The following is a 15,705-nucleotide window of genomic DNA, read 5'->3' as shown; positions in this document are numbered from 1 at the left end:
CAAGCTTACAAATCTTGTAGTCTTATATACGTTTAGTGAGCCATAATTTGGTGAATAAATTAACATCCATTATTTGTTAATTAAGAGCATACATTGCCACAAATGAACTATTTACTCTCAGGCACAAGCATTTAGAACACTAAGTCAGCTCACAAAACTCAAAACTAATGTACAGCGAAGTGAAACAGTCTTCAGTGCAACTGTCCACCTCATATGCAGGACTTATTCCAACAACTGGACAAAGATGTTGGTACCAAAGAAAAAATTATTACAAAACGTTTAAATTCCCTATTATGAAAGCTTACCTGTTTTTACAAAGAGTGACTATCAGCTATGTGAAAAGTTCCTTTTTAGATGTTTTCTGTTTAGTATTTATTACTTCTCTTTGCACATCATGTGGCAAATTTTTACGTGAATACTTTATGTCCCTCTTCTTGTCATCTGATCCTGACCCGCTTGATGCCTTTACCTTCGTGGTCCCACGCCTTCCCCGTGAGTATCACAATACTATTTTTTTCTATTTGTCCGTTCTTTCCTTCTGCTTCCCAGAATCCGGAAATGGCAGGCAAGAGAGACAAGAGGTGGGAATCACTAACATTGCTCAGAGGGGAGTTACAATTTTACTCCTACCTAACATACTCTTCCTGTTTGCCAGCAGTCAGAATGCAAAGCTTTTTATGCCAGGCCTAATGTATTCACTTCCACAGCTGCTATGTCTTGCTAAACTGCAGTGTACCCCATAGTAGGCTTCATTAAAAGTCAATCATGTTTACACTTTTTAGCCAGGTGATTGATTCCTAATGTATTTAATTAGGTTGTTAAATGTTTTCTTTTTCAGAAGCTAAGGAAGTCTAAATCAGATGCAAGCACCTATTGTTAATTAAATAAAGTTGCTGTCTTGGTAACTGTGCCATTCAGTTTAGTTTTGAATATTTCTGTTACATACATTTAACTATTGATACAGCAAATTTATTGACTGGAGCAGGTTTTGGCAATTGGCTTGTGAATGATTTTATACACTCTCTCTCACACACACACACACACACACACACACACACACACACACACACACACATACACACACAGATATGGATAGATAGGTAGATAGATAGATAGATAGATAGATAGATAGATAGATAGATAGATAGATAGATAGATAGACAGATAGATAAAAATATGAGTTTCATCAGTTTGATCAATGAACACTTTTGTCTCAAGTTGAGTTTTGTGGGAAATGTCACCAGTGCGGCATTGTTAAATTATGTTACAGTCAAACTTCAGGACGTTGACTGTAACATAATTGAGTACTTTCCCATTTCTCTATAGTTGTCTGACCCTGGAGTTAGTTTAAGTTCAGAGGGGGGTGAGGGGCAAAGCCCTGATGTAAAAGCAAAGTATATGCTATCTATTAGTGATCGCAAATATAATGCATTTGCCTACATTTGTAATTGCTGTAATTTTTAATCGTGATGATGGTTATTGCTGTGCAATATATTTTTTGTCGATCAATTTCATTGGTAATTTAGAATTTACTCACATACACTCACACACACACACTCAACAGAATGTTGACTTTCATAAGCTCAAGGTCATGTGGCTGATGGTCTAAAACATCAACTGTTGAATAGTGTCCTTTTCTCCACTGTAACATCATCTTGGCGTTAGCATATATAATTACCTGGGGGTGGTGTTTGTTTAATTTTTGATGTTTCAGACCATAGACCATATGGTCCGTCTCTTTTGAAGGCCGATGTTCTGAAACATCAATGAAGTATATATAGGTATATAAAACACTGAAATCACAAAGACGTAATAAAGGAATTTCGACTGGAAACAGACTGTCTACCCTGCTTGGATTACTTATGAATACTTAATAATTCTGCATATTTTTTTTTCAAATTATATATTTTCTATTTTTTTTTTACTCTGGACAAGTTTAAGTTCACAACTTCTACTACCATTACCTGATCTGATTAATATATAGTGATTAAGTGCATATATATATATATATATATATATATATATATATATATATATATATATATATATATATGTTGAAAATCTTCCACACTAAGAAGTTTCTTACACTGTATAAGTACAAAAATAAATACAAACTCATGCTAACAATATACGTACTGACCTATAATGGTATAACTTTGTTGCTCTTGATTTGAGAACACCATTAATGGATAATAAATTGTTTAATCCTGGCAACTCACAATCGTTCACTCAAACTTGCCACATCATTTCTCTATATTCAGTTATATATTCCCAAGGTCCCACTCTCGGTTAACAAAAATCTGTTCCGATACTACAAACAAAAACCTTTTAAAGTCAGTGCACTCCTGGGAATGCCTATAAAATACATTATTTAAACTGGCAGAGTATATATCATACAGCTGCTCATATATTCTTTTTTTAAAACCTTGTTTCATTTTGCCAACATAAAAACTATAACAGGAAACACAAAATCCCAGGTAAACTATACCGTTGGTGTTGCATGTATAATAATAAGAAAACAAAGTTATATGACAACGTGGGGATCTTCAAGTCCACCCCTTCACACACAAATATATATATATATATATATATATATATATACGCATATTGCTTACAGGCTCCACAATACACTGTTCCAAGCCTGCCCCCTTTACTAGAGTTTTAATTATTTGCAATTCTTCTTTCAAGACCCTCCTTAATATTGGAGTATCTTTTAAAGCTAAAACTCAGTACTTACCCATAATATTTTTAACATCCTCTAGGCAATCAGAGATCTTCCAATTGTCTCTTAAAGTTCTCTTGATCACGAATGCATCGCTACTGTACTTTATGACCATTGCTCTCTGAAATACTCATTTATCTTCCTTAGTTCTGTTTTTATTTTGACTACTACCATTTAATCCTACACCAAGAAAGGGACCAAAGTTTGTATTGCTATCCCTCAAAATTTCACATCGCATATCCAATAAAAGTGAACTAGGATAACCTTTATCCAGAAACATAAGAATCAGATTTTCCAACTCTTTCTCTAAAATGTTGTCATCAGATATAATATGTGAAAGACAGACCATCTGTTTTTCATCAAATGTTATTTCTGCTTAAAAGGGCAGTGTTAGAAAAAGTTGGTTTGAGGTAAATATTTGAAATAAAACACTTATTAATCGTATCTTTCATCAAAATCAGTCATATAAAAAATGGTGTCTAGGGGAAGAAAAATAAATAAATCTCGAAAAGGTTGTGGTGCTATTTCAATATTCAATGAAATGTTTAAGTTATGTGAGCTAACCACTCCGCAAAATAAAAATTCCATCTAACATTTTCAAATAGATTTTACAATAACTAAAAAATGTTGACTCAAGAACTACTCGTATGCCCAAAACAACATAATCACATTTGCACTTTTACTTTAAGACTGCCTTGATATGTGTAGAACAGAATGTGTGTTGTAACTTTAAGAAGCATTTCCAAGTGTTGTCACCTGCATATAAATAGTGAGCATGTGCAGGCAGCAGTGCGATTTATTGAGAACAGCCAGAGTCTTAACATGTATGAGTGCAGTAGTCAGTCTGTTTATAAGTTTATTTAAGTTTAAATTACTAACCTTAATCCTGATGTGCTTGGATATAATAAAGCTGCCTGAATGGAACCCACAACTGTTCGTCTGTTTTATCCTGACTGGACAAGCGACATGGTGTCAGAACCGGGATTGAGAGTGCAACTTCTTCAAGCCATGAGGTGCAGAGTTGACGGTGAAGGTATATTGAGCAAGTTGGGTGATACAGTGCTCAAATGATTTAAAAAGACCAGAAACAAACTTAAGGTAACCAAAACTTGCACAAATAATTAATTTTGCAAAGAAAACGATATGGAGCATTCGTAAAGCACAAAACGCATTATTAATAAAACGAGTAGCACAAAACATATTATTAATCAAATGAAAGGCACAAAACACATTGTTAATTAAACAAAGCATTCAAAACCATGATATTTAATGACATTATCAGAAATACTTATATGGGGTTCAGAGTTACCTCTGATTTGCATAACGAGCATGTTTAGAGTAGAGAGGTCAAATGGGCATAATGACTATTTATTTTTATTTTTATTTTTTATTTATTTACATTTGTTGACCGGGCTAGTCTAGCTGGATACATATCCCTTTTCAGTAGAGGCCCGAGGAGAAAAGCTCCAACATAAGTAAATTAATACATTCAAAATATTCTAAAAAAAGATTAGTTTCACATTACAAAAATAAGACATGAAAAAAAAATTGTGAATAATGTAACGTTTCATTAGAGTAGAAGTAAAAAATAAACAAGTCTTAATGCTTTAGTAGGGTTCATGTGAAGTCAATCAAAAATAAAGCAATTGAACATTAGGAAACTTGTTATAGTGTTGTTCATAAGATATGGGAGGGTAATTGTTAAGGAAGCAAGAGAGTAGGAACCAGGGGAGGGGAGAGATGAAAAGTGGATTCAATCAGGCTTTGAGCAGGGGCAAAGCCAATGTATTTTAAGGTGGTTTCTAAGGTGTTTTTTAAAGATTAGAGAGGATGAGAGTGAGGTGAGTGTATTAGGAAGTTTGTTCCAGATTCTACCCACAACATTGGAGAAGAGGGAATCGCCTGCTTTGTTATTAGAAGGGTTGCTGGCAATAAGAAGTTTATTAGCTGAGTGTAGTGTTGAAAGATTTTTATAAGGGGAGATCAGATTAGTAAGGATGGGAGTATTAGAAGGATGGTGCAGGATTTTTTGTGCAATCACAAGTTGATTGTATTGTAGTTGGTTTTGTAGTTCTAACCATCTGAGTTGTTTAAGGTTAAGGCAGTGATGAGTTCTGTATGGAGAGCCAATGGCAAATCTGGTTATGTTATTGTAGCTAGTTACAAGTTTGGTGAGATTATGCTTTGATAGATTGGTGTAAATGGCAGAAGCATAGAAAAGGGTGGAAGTAAGGTGAGTCTGGGCTATGGATTTCTTAGCTAGAGGTGTAAGGAAGGGTTTTATTCTATACAGGGAGCCTAATTTTTTATTAACAGTTTTTATAATATTATTAACATGGGCATCGAAGGTGAGGTTATGGTCTATAGTTATGCCAAGTAGTTGAGCAGTAGAATTGGGGGAAATGCAGGTTCCATTGTCAGAGGTAATAGTGAAGTGGAACTGAGGAGATTTTATGGTGGGAGTAAAGAGTAGTAGCTTAGTTTTCTTAGGGTTAAGAAGAAGGCAGCGTTGTGTGAACCAGTTTTCAACTGTGTTAAATACATTTTGTGTAAGGGTGTGGAGAGAGGAAGAAGACTTGGCAGTACAGATAAGAGTAGAGTCATCAGTGTATTGTATACAGGTGGATTGTGGAAAAACAGTATGGAGATCATTAATAAAGATGGAGAAAAGAAGAGGGCCTAGGATAGAACCTTGAGGAACTCCAGTGCTTACTGGGAGGTATGTGGATAGATTATTATCCCAGAGTACTGCTTGTTGTCTGTTTTCCAGATAAGATTTGAACCAAAGGATTGCTTGTGGGTCAAGAGATTGGGCTTTTAGCACATTGATAAGTAGGTTATGACTGACCATATCAAAGGCTTTGGAAAGGTCAATAAATAGAGCAGCTGAGAGACAGTTATTGTTACGATTCCTATTTATGCAATCAGTAAAAGTTAAAAGGGCAGAAGTAGTGCTATGAAAGGGCCTAAATCCATGTTGGCAGTTAGCAAGCAAGTTGTTTTGGAGAAGGTGCTGGAGTAGCTGATGGTGAATACATTTTTCCATAATTTTGGCTAGTGGGGAGAGTAGAACAATAGGACGGTAGTTGGAGATCTCAGTAGATTTACCTCCTTTGTGCAAAGGGATTATATGTGAGAATTTCCATATAGAGGGGATGTAGGCTTCAGAGATGGATCTGTTTATCAGGATAGAAACAGGGTATGCTATGGCTTTGGCTCCAATTTGAAGGTATTCTGCTGGGAGGCAATCAGCAGAGGGAGTGCAGGGTTTGAGTTTTTGAAGGAGTTTGCAGATAAAGGAGATGGGAACAGGTTGCAGATGAAGGGAGGGAAAGGGACTGTTAGTGTGTTGTGTAGGAGTGGGGGACATGGGAACTAGAGTTTGAGTTAAAGTTTGAATAGTTTCAATGAAGTAATTGTTAAAGGTATTAGATATTTGCAGAGGATTACTACTAGGAATAGAGCAGGGGGAAGGAGTTGTGGCATGTCCTGGTTTGAGAAGTTTATTAATGCCAGACCAGAATTTTTTAGGATTATTGGAGTGTGAATGTTGCAGGTGGGAGTAGTAGTTTTTTTTGTCTGAGATTATATCCTTTTTGACAGCATTTCTTAGTTGCTTAAAGTATAGATGATCTACAGAGCTTTTAGAGGTTCTCCATCTTGCCCATATTTTATTTCGTAGAAACATTTTTTCTTTGGTCTGTTTTGTGAGCCATGGGGCTATTTTTGCCCTGATTCTGGAGGAGCGGAAAGGAGCATGGTTATTTAGAATATGAAGGAAAGCAGAATTGAAGTAAGAGATTGCTTCATCTAGATTAAGTCGTTTCAGAGATGAGCAGTTACATGCATTTAGTTCATTAATAAAGTTCTCAGCATGGAAATGTTTTTTAGAACGATAGGTGACAAAATTGTCCTTTTTTGGGCTATATTTCTTTTGTTTAGTGATAAAGGTTAGAATGTGATCACTAATGTCGTCCGGGAGAGATCCTACCTTATAGGTATCTGGGTGACTATTTATAAGGATCCAGTCAAGAGTAGATTCTTTGCTACTTGGTTTGTGGATTCTAGTGGGGAAGTTTATTATTTGATTGAAACCAAATAGATTAATATGGGTATTAGGGGTGGGGGAATTACATAAGGTCCAGTCTATATTAAAATCACCTAGGACAATTGTTTCTTGTGGTAAGTGGGTAAAAAGGCTATTGAGAATGTTTTCTAGGGTGCTAATATTACTTCCTGGAGGGATGTAAGAGCAGATAATATAGATTGCTTTAGAGCTATTCAATTGGAGTTTGATAGTAAGGGTCTCAGCATTGGTATTTGAGGGGAGTGATACATCATATAGTGAAACCAGAAGATCAGATTTGAACAAGATAGCTACACCGCCACCTTTTTTTGATGTACGGTCATATCTTAGTACATTATATCCAGGAGGGGTTATTTCAAGGACTACAATAAAAGGACAAAATAAGTTTAAAGAGCAAGGCAACTGCATGTTTTTAGTAAACAACTGTATTTTGGCATGAGCTACTATTTTGCATTGGCCAAAGCCATTCAAAGCATAACTAAAGTGTGTGCTTTATTACAGTGCAATTATTTTAGAGTTTACTGCATGCAAAATACAGTTATTTTGCAAAGTGCAGTCAAAGTACAGCCATTTCAAAAAGTTTCTTGTGCTGTGTACATTTATTTGCAGTGTCACCATTTCAATGTTTCTTACACCATACAGAGTTCTTTCACAAAGCGCAGCCATTTTGAAAAGCCTTTTGTACTGTATACAGTTCATTTGCAAAGTGCATTCATTTCAAAGTGTTTCTTACACTGATAAAGGGTGGTTTTGTAAAGTACAGTGATTTTAAAGTCTTCTTGTGCTGCAGGAATTTATTTAGTAAAGTGCAGTTGTTTCAAAGAGTCTGTTGTGCTGTTGGGCATAGTTACAAGTTATGGCATAAATTTCTGGCATATATATATATATATATATATATATATATATATATATATATATATATATATATGTGTGTGTGTGTGTGTGTGTGTGTGTGTGTGTGTGTGTGTGTGTGTGTGTGTGTGTGTGTGTGTGTGTGTGTGTGTGTGTGCATGTTCATACATAATTTCAAGCACCTTCACTACTGTGTGTTGCTATGGCAGAGGTATTTTGCAGACCCGGTCCACTTGTATTTGATCATAATATCGTAGAGAACTGGAGAGAATTTGAGCAGAAATACTATATTTTCATACAAGCAGCTTTTTCTGACAAAGATGCACATACAAGGGCATTTATTTTGCTTAATGTAGTGTGGTCAGGAGCCATTGAAAGAGAGCATTAATTTGTGTGTGCACCAGTAGTATATCCAGGAGAGTGGGAAAACTGCCAGAATGTTGTACCAGCTGAATCAAGAGAGGACCCTGAGTGCTGAAAACATAAATATAGAAAAATGTGTAACCCCCAGACAAATGTTACATTAGAGAGGCACCTATTTTATACAAGAGACCAAAAGTCAGGAGAAACTTTTATCACTGACTTGAGAAATAAAGCTAAAATGTGCAGATCAGGTGATTTGAATGACAAGCTGATAAAGGACAGGCTTGTGTGTGGTGTTAATAATGCTCCAGTGAGAAATATTTTGCTTTGTGACAGTGATTTAACATTGAGCAAGCTACAGAGATTTGTCAAAGCCATAAGCTCACAGAAAGGCACACAGGTATGCTTGCAAGTGATAAGAGAGCAGCCTCTAGAGCAAGCATAGACAGCATGCAGCACATGGCTAGCAGAAACAGGCCTAAGCACATGGCAGCTGCAGCCCCTGGAGGTTTTTCAGGGAAGACCTGTAACTTTCCAGCAAGTTCCAAGACTAGCTCAGCAAAACGGACATGCTCAGTGGAGTATAAGGGTGAGTCAGCAAAACCCAAGTTAAGTTTTATTGTTAACTGTCATAATTGTGGTGCCAAATACAGAAGTGTTAAGCATTTGGTCAGCAATGCCACAAGTGTAAAAAATGGAACCACTTTCAAAAGTTTTGTAAATCAAGCAACCTTCATTCAATTATTAAGAAAGGTCACTCAAAAAAGCAAGTTGACCATGTAGAACGTTGCAACCCTACTTACTATGTAGATGGCGAATCAGTGGCTGGTGAAAAGGTTAATGCAGTGGATTTCCTGGCAAAGAAAAAAGTGTTTTGTACTGTCATGATCAATGGTAAAGGCCCAGAGCTGAAAGTAGACACTGGTTCAACATGTAATGTTATGTCAGCAGAAATTTGCTAGCATAAGAGTTGGTGAACAACTTAATTTGGCTAATTTTGCAAAACTTGTTACTTATGGAGGTGAAGAGATTCAAACCAAAGGCTCAGTAGTGCTTTCATGCTGTTCAGCTATTCAGTTGGGAATAGTTACAGCTTGCAATTCTATGTAGTCAGAAGGCCATTGATGAGGGGAAGGTGGCCCACACAGCCTACCTGGACCTCGCAAAAGCCTTCGATACAATACCCCACTCGGGCATTGTAGATAAGCTCACCAACTTAAATATAAACCCCTATGTCACTAGATGGGTTGCAAACTGGCTCAAGGACAAAACCCACATGGTTAGAATTGCTGGAGCCATGTCAGACTCCAAACCAGTTACAAGTGGCGTCCCACAAGGCTCAGACCTGGGACCTCTCTTGTTCGGTATATATTTCTCGGAGGTACAGGCCAACACGGAAGGACTGTGGCTGACCAAGTTCGCAGATAACTGCAAACTAGGTGCCATAATCGACTCTCCAGCCGATACAAGCATCCTACAAAAGGGCCTCATAGAAACAGACAACTGGTGCCAGAGCCATGACCTCAAGTTAAACGCCAGAAAGTGTATAGTCATCCCCTTTGGCAAAAACAAAGTGCCCACAAATTACCACATAGGTGGTAATCCATTAAGTATGGAAGAAGTAATTAGGGACCTGGGGACCCAAGTTGATAGCAATCTCTCATTTGAAAACCACGTGGCCAAAGTGGTTAGAAAAACATTTTATATAGCCCACCTAATCATGAAGGGATTCACATCTAGATCAGGGGAGGTCATCGTGCCTCTTTACTCATCCCTCATCAGGCCCATAATTGAGTACAATGCCCCTTTTGGGATGTACCTTACCAGACACCTACAGCAACTGGAAAGACCCCAAAAGTACCTCACCAAGAGGATCAAAGGGCTCAAACAGATGCCATATGCTGCCCGGTTAAAGAAACTCCAACTCTACTCAGTGGCATACCACCTGCTCAGAGGCGATCTGTGCCTGATGTATAAAGCCATGTCCAACCCAGAATTAATGGACATGCTGCACCTCAGAAAATCCAAATCCCATCAAGCTACGCATTCGAGAGACTTGAACCTCAGCACTGAAATAAATAGGACATGCTGGAGGGACAGATTCATATCCCAGAGGCTCCCTTCACTCTGGAATAAAATCCCAGTCCAGGTTAGGCAGAGTCCCTCATTGACTCTCTTCAAGAGGAATCTTGATGAGTGGATGGGAGATTGTAGGTTTACCCCGGGTATCACTTCTGTGTCACTGTTAGACAGAGGCACAGTATACTAACCTCGAAAAAGGGCATAGCAAAATTAATTTAAAATGGGTGGCGAAAGCCAAACACACTCTGGCTAGGCTTATAAATGCCCTAGAGCAGATAGCCTAGTATGAACCTATGAAGCTATGAACCTATGACATGTGCAGTCATTATTAGGTCTCAGAAACACCTTAAGAATGAAACTAATTTATTTTACTAAAAAAGTACATCATGTAAGCACATGTCCTAGTTCCAACTTCAATTATGCTATTTTCTCATAATATGCTGACATTTTCAATGTCAACCTAGGCAAACTTGCAGTTCTGTACTCCATGAAAGTAGTCCCAGAGGTCATCCCAGTGGTCAGACTAATGTGGAGAGTTCCAATAGCTATGCAGGACAAAGTCAAGGTCCAGTTAGATAAGATGGTGCAGCAAGGTGTGATTTGTCCAATCACAGAACCAACCAAGTGGGTGTCTTCCATGGTAGTTTCTCATAAGAAAACCACAGATGAAATCAGAACATGCATTGACCCAAGAGACTTGAACAAAGCATTAAAGAGACCTCATCATCCTATGTGTACAGTCGAGGAGGTTGCCACCCTCATGCCAAGTGCCACTGTTTTTCTGTCTTGAATGTAAAGAGCTCATTTTGGCAAGTAATGCTTGATTGCAAACCTTTACTACTGACTACATTCAGTACTCCATTTGGTAGATACAGATTTTTCAGAATGCCTTTTGGAATAAATTCTGCCAGTGAAGTCTTTCAGCATGCAATGGAGCAAATCCTTTTGGGTTATCTGTGTGCTATAATAGTGGATGATTTACTAGCTGGAGGTAATGGAAAAGCAGAGCATGACAGAAACCTCAGGAAAGTTCTCGACAGAGCGTATGAAGTGAACTTGAAGCTCAATCCTCTGAAATGTAAATTCAGGCTACCAGAAGCTACTTATGTAGGTCATTTATTTACTAGTACAGGCTTACAAACAGACCATTCCATACAAGCAGCCATTCTTGAGATGCTAGCTCCAGGTAATGCCCAAGCCATACAGCATTTCCTTGGTATGGTTAACTACTTCGGCAAGTTTATACCTGTCTTTAGTGAGTTATCAGTGACTTCAAGTGAATTGACACTCAAAAATGTTGCCTGATCATGGTTGGAATGGCACCAGAGATTATTTGATAACCTCAAACAGCAAATTGCCAATCCACCTACACTGAGATACTATGGTGTCCACAAACCAGTAATTCTTTCCTTTGATGCTTCAAAGTTTGGTCTTGGTGCAGTTATTCTTCAAGAGGGCAGACCAGTTGCCAATGCATCTACGACTCTTACCCAAACTGAAACGCAGTATGCTCATATTGAGAAGGAATGTTTCACAATTGCATTTGCATGTTTGAAGTTCCATTATTGTATTTATGGATGAGCTATCAAGATCGAGACTGATCATCAACCTCTAGTCACTATTTTAAAGTGGCCTATGCACACCGCTCCAGCAATACTACAAAGAATGATGCTCAGATTACAAAAATACAACTTCAAAATGGTCTATACTAAAGGCAGACTTCTTTATATGTCTGATACCTTATTCAGATCACCCAGAAATACTACAGAACAGCTTGATGCAGAGAATTTTGACTTTGATGTCATGGAAGTGCATAATTTTTCTACCACAAGACTTGATGAGCTGAAAGATCATACAAAGACTGGTCCAATTTTGCAAAAGCTCAACCACTTCATCAATGTTGGATGGCCATCAAAACAATCTTGTGTACCTCCAGAAGTACTACCATATTTTCCTAATAGAGATAAGATGCTGATGGAAGATGGTATCATTTTCAAAGGTTCTAAAGTTATTGTTCCTACTTCCTTACAACATGAATACATTCAGATTTTGCACTGTGGCCACCCAGGTTCTGAAGCTACCAAAAGAAGGGCAAGAGGACTAGTATTTTGGCCTTCTCTGTCAAAAGACATTGATAAAGTGCTGTCATCTTGTTCAGTATGTAACAGTACTAAACTGCATTTGCAAAAAGAGCTGCTTCAGCTAAACCAGGTTCCTGAACTACCTTGGACAACAGTAGCCATTGGCATAGCTGAGTGGAAGAATCAGTATTACTTAGTGTTGGTACTCTTATTCGAACTGGTTTGAGATCAATTTGCTACCTAACCTAATGTCCAGTACTGTAAGTCGAAATGTCATTTCTCAATCCATGGTAGCCCACACCAAGTCTTTTCTGACAACGGTACCCAGTTTACCAGTAAATTATTTCAGAAATTTAACAAAAGTGAAGGCAGTTTGAGAATGAAGCACCTCTTAGAGACAACATACCAAAATCTATAAAACAATAGAGGTAACACCACAGGTAAAAGGCTCAAATTCTTTAATATCAAAGGAGTAAAAAACGTAAGCACTTTTGCATTCAACAGCACGCTTCTTCAGACAATATTAAGAACAAGAGTTGAACTATTTAATTACATTGCAGTAACCAATAACAACACTTAGGCAATTAATAATCTTAATGCCAAAGTATTGCAGAAATGCATCAAATGCAACTTCCTGTCATTATTGTGAAAGACTTGAAACAATGATACAGTAACAAATAAAAAACAAAAATATACATAAAAAACTGTTTATAAAAAACAGGTCATTCCAAAAAAACAGAAATATGAATATCAATGGGTCAAATGTCTATCATATAAAAACGGCTTTAATGAAACTCTGTCATTCAGGCCAGACCCTTTGTCGAATAGTCTGCTACTGAATGCACAGATTGTTGTTTGGCAGATAAGGGGGGGGTGCTGCAGTCATCTTGGATAGAGCTTATTACAATGATAAGATGTCACTTATGCTTAAGGATATTTCTTCATATCATTTATTAACAGCCTCTGAGTTGAATACTTTGATACATGTTCGCAGTGACTTATATGATCTCTTAATGAGTAATGTTATTAGTTGTGATTTGTATAAATATTTCTTGACTGAAACTCCCAGTATTCCCATCATCAGGTGCTTACCAAAAGTACACAAAAATTGTGTTGATCCTCCCCTCAGACCAATCATTTCCAGCAGAGGATGGTTAACTGAGCTTGTCTCTAGTTATATAGAAAAACAGCTTAGGAAGTTTGTTGATAGCACTGACACCATCGTCAGAGACACGTAACATTTTCTTGAAAGTCTGTCTTTATATAGCCATTCTGAGACTTACAAACCCACAGTGTTGTTTGTTGCTCTTGATGTTAAGACCTTATTTACAGCCATCCCCAATGCTGTTGGCTTGGACTTCATCAGGTTACTTCTGACCAATAAAGGAGTACCCAGTGATTATATTTTGAGATATACCCTGTTGTTAGATTTAGTGCTGAACAATAATGTGTTCCTTTTTGATGACAAATATTTTCTACAGTTAAAAGGGGTGGCAATGGGTACCCCTTGTGCAAATTCATATGTGAATTTGGTTATGGTCCAGTGGGAGTTGGAATATATTTTTAATACTGAATATTCTAGGTATATTCCATATTACAAATGATTAGTGGATGATGTTTTTCTTGCATGGGATGGTTCTATGTACATGTTTAACAATTTTTGACTTAAATCAATACCACCACAGATTTTCTCAAATTTGCTGCACAATATTCATATAATAGGATTGAGTTCCTTGATGTAAGTGTTTATAAGAATGATGAGAAGGCTGAAACTGAAATCTTCTGGAAACTTTGTAGGAAGAATAATTTGCTTCACTGTGATAGTATTCACCCAGCACATATTTATGATAATATTGTACAAGATCAGGCCCTTAGAATTTCTAGGCTCACTACATCTGATGTTGGTTGTGATAAAGCTTTAAAAGAACTAGAAAGGGATTTTTCCATGAGAGTGTATAAAAATAGAGAAATAGCTAGACTTGGTGACACTAGATTTATTGATAGATCTAATAAAGGTAAACCATTTTAAGAGGGAGCTTCACAATATGCCATCTGCCAATGGGCCAGGGAATTGATCTTTTCAAGGTGTTCGAGTGACTATACCTTTTTCAAATAATCATAAGACAGTTTGTAAAATAATAAATAAAAACTGGAGGATTTTGACTGCTGATGACGGGATTAGTGCAATTACAGGCACTAAACCTAGATATGCTTATAAGACCACAAAGTGCCTCAAGAGACTTTTGTGTTATGAGAGGAATATCAACACTAGATCAGTCTGTTTGCACTGGGACACTAGCTTGTAGGAATTGTAATCATTGTGTTTACATGATGAACAGTGATACCTTTCTACATCCAGGCACCCAAAGGGTCTATAAGTTTAAACATTATGCTGATTGCAAGTCATGTGATGTAGTGTATTTGGCCAGCTGTTGTAAATGTTCCTGTTTTTATATAGGGAAAACCAACAGGACTTTATGTGAGAGGGTCAGGGAACACCTCTATGCAATCAACAAGGAAGATGAAAATAATGCTTTAGCAGCCATGTTGTTATGGGACAAGACCAGCTTATTAAAGTGTATATTGATTACAGTTTATTAATGATGCTATAATATGATTGTTAAAAAGCAAATATAATTTGTATGCAGGGCTGGGAAAAATATTGCTTCATAAGCCACAGTATTGCTGTCTTTTAAACTGCATTCTTTTAGTATGTAATAAGAGAGAATAGTACATGTTGCATGAAGTGAGGCATGTAGTTATTACAAAAAAAGAAATTTGTTAGCCTGACTCCTCCAGGCTAGGAGTGGGTTGTTGTTAGGGTTAGTGTGAAACATCCAAGGTCAGAAACAAGACCCCTTGGAAGCAGGTGAATCATGTATAGGAAGGTGTTCACGTGAAGTCTGAGGTGAAAATCACGAGGGAAGAGGAAATTTGAAATGTTTTCTATAGGACACAGTCATTGTAATGTAATGAAAGTGCATGACTAGGTTTGATAAGACAAATGTATAAAAAATGTGGTTTATCTCTGTTCAGAGAGACTATTTTGACATTTGCTATGAAGACCATCTCCCAGCGCTGTAAAAAATAAAATTTCTGTTTGCACATCCTGAAGTGTTGCTCCTGACTAAAGGCATATAAGTTAAATTCGTAATGTTATTTATTTATGACTATAACAATTTGGTGCCATTCTCTGGATCTGAACTTTGGTATTGCTGCAGGACAGTTCTGGAATAGGCCCCATCACAGATTTTCTGTGAATTCCACACTGCTTTATATGGAATAGTCAGAGACTCAGATGTGCAGCTATTCAGGGTGTGAAATCATACAAGACTTGGCAGGGAAATTGTTTTGTAAGGAGAAAAGGGTTAGTTTGTGGTTGTTTTTCTTCTTTTTTTGACAATTTTTAGCAAATGTAAGTGCATAACTGTGTTTGTAGTTTAAGTGCATGACTGTGTTTTTGTTTGACTGAGTGGTTGTAAGATATACAAGTAATAGTGGGAGGACCCCACAGTAAA

Source organism: Protopterus annectens, chromosome 11.part0 (assembly GCF_019279795.1).
Source record: "Protopterus annectens isolate FY-2018-M chromosome 11.part0, PAN1.0, whole genome shotgun sequence".
In the NCBI taxonomy this organism is placed as follows: Eukaryota; Metazoa; Chordata; order Ceratodontiformes; family Protopteridae; genus Protopterus; species Protopterus annectens.
The sequence above is the reverse complement of the archived record's forward strand: the minus strand, read 5'-3'. Positions refer to the sequence as shown.